The sequence below is a fragment of the Schistocerca piceifrons genome, unplaced genomic scaffold (genome assembly GCF_021461385.2).
Source record: "Schistocerca piceifrons isolate TAMUIC-IGC-003096 unplaced genomic scaffold, iqSchPice1.1 HiC_scaffold_952, whole genome shotgun sequence".
In the NCBI taxonomy this organism is placed as follows: domain Eukaryota; kingdom Metazoa; phylum Arthropoda; class Insecta; order Orthoptera; family Acrididae; genus Schistocerca; species Schistocerca piceifrons.
This window is the reverse complement of record NW_025729226.1, coordinates 100,001-102,500: the sequence shown is the minus strand read 5'-3', so window position 1 is coordinate 102,500 and position 2,500 is coordinate 100,001.

Below are 2,500 nucleotides of genomic sequence, written 5' to 3'. Positions count from 1 at the left end.
CAGAGGCCCGGGAGCGTGCTGTCGTGGCATTGCCGGCGGGAGACAACACGCGCCACCTACGGTGACCGGCAGCTCCAACGCCAGCGCCACAGAAGGACAAAAGCCCCACTTGGGTGCCGAAGCGAACTCTCCCAGCACAGCGCACGCGCCAACACATCCGCACAGCTGCGATACAAACCACCAGCGAGAACCGCTGGGGCGACCGAGCAGCAGACGGCGTCGCGGCGCCGAGCGCCGGGCGGCGGCGCATCCTCAACGCACACAGTCCTCAATCGGACCAGCACACTGAAGATGTCCACCGCGCTTCGCACCGGGCCCGCGAGGACCTACTTTGGCCGCACGGCGCCGCGCGCAGGGTGCGCCGGCGCGCAGCTGCGACGCCTGCCGCGTCCGTCGGCCGGCGCGCCTGCCACTGGCCGCCCCCACCAGCCGGCTGTAGCGCGTGCGCCCACGCACCGCGCGGCCAGCACGCCGGGAGGCGCCCCCTCACCGGCCGGGGACGGTCCCACCCAGCCACCGCCGCGTATCGCTTCACACCCAGATGCCGTTCAGTTTCGTCGGCATGGTGGGTATCGCTGGAACAACCGGTTAGTACCTCAACCTATCGTCGCCATCACCGATTCACCCCTAGCGAGAACAACCGCACCACAACAGGTTACCATTTGTTCATTTGCGTAACTTCACCAGAAAACGCAGGCGTCCATCGCCATTTGCAACTTCAACGATTATTGCATGCCTGTGTCAGGTGTCACGCCACACTACGTCTGCCCACATACACGCAACAAAATGTGCACGCCTAGACAATACGTGGAAGGTGGCCCCCGTACGTATGCGATGTCCATTGCTCGAACGACTGTCAACCGGCCTCTGTAGCATGTCGCAGATATGGAACGCGGTGCACCATGCCATCACGGTGTGTGAGGAGAGACGACTAGGTCCGAATACATCAACAGACAGCTCATGCTGATCGCCATCCACGGCGTCCGTTCCTCCCACACGTCTCTATGGCGTACCACACTGCAATCCAGCTCTCATAGGGAGACGACACGTAGCTGCGTGCACAATATTTGCACTGTATGGTCCGCCGTTTTTGGGCGCAGTCGTTGTGCGGTCACACATGTGCCACGATGTATCATTCAGTACATAAGGACGAATGTGCAGTACAGATTGTGGTTCACGCGTACGACATCAGCGGACAGTTGACACAGGCCGCACCACAACGTAGCCTGAGTACGTCGCATGCGAAGGGCATTGAACATGCAAACTTCTCACCAACCAGCTTGCGAAGGCAGGGGGCAAGGTGGGGACGTGGGGAGGGGCGGCATGTACGTCCTGCTGCCATCCACATTACAGTGTACAGCAGGAGCATGTGGAAAGTGAGCAAGACTTGCAAGGTGTTTAACATGAAGCGATACACAGGGGTGCGGGCAGTGCGAGTAGCGAACTATATTGCGAGGGTTGCGGGTGGGCAACACTACAGTAATTGAACGAGTCGTATAACAATTACAGAGCAGGTTTAGGCGACAACGTGGGTTACGTTAAGGCGACAACATGGGTTAGGTTAAGGCACAACATGGGTTAGGTTAAGGCACAACATGGGTTAGGTTAAGGCACAACATGGGTTAGGTTAAGGCACAACATGGGTTAGGTTAAGGCACAACATGGGTTAGGTTAAGGCACAACATGGGTTAGGTTAAGGCACAACATGGGTTAGGTTAAGGCACAACATGGGTTAGGTTAAGGCACAACATGGGTTAGGTTGAGGCACAACATGGGTTAGGTTAAGGCACAACATGGGTTAGGTTGAGGCACAACATGGGTTAGGTTGAGGCACAACATGGGTTAGGTTGAGGCACAACATGGGTTAGGTTAAGGTACAACATGGGTTAGGTTAAGGTACAACATGGGTTAGGTTAAGGTACAACATGGGTTAGGTTAAGGTACAACATGGGTTAGGTTAAGGTACAACATGGGTTAGGTTAAGGTACAACATAGGTTAGGTTAAGGTACAACATAGGTTAGGTTAAGGTACAACATAGGTTAGGTTAAGGTACAACATAGGTTAGGTTAAGGTACAACATAGGTTAGGTTAAGGTACAACATAGGTTAGGTTAGGTTAGGTTAGGTTACACGTTGTTGTACGGAAAGGTGTAGGGGGGGGGGGGGGGCGGGGGCGGCAGGTTCGTTGATAGTGATTATAGTAAGTGAATGCTTGTGACATGATCAGATTTGTCACGTCAGGATGCACCTTTGGCTTATTAGAGGCGGCGCTCCAATTCTATGCTTGTGTGAGACCTGTGTCTTTGACTCATGTCATTGTTTGTGCGCTGTGACAGGAGGTACTATTGTGATGTTGGGTGCACCGTTGTATAGGACATGTGTGGGTGTTGGTGCCTGGTCTGCGCAATGGTGGATGTCGAAAGGCTGGGATATTGTATTTTCCGCACGGACCTCCTGGTCTGGTTGTGATAGTGTGGATTGTGTAATGTGGCGGAGAAGA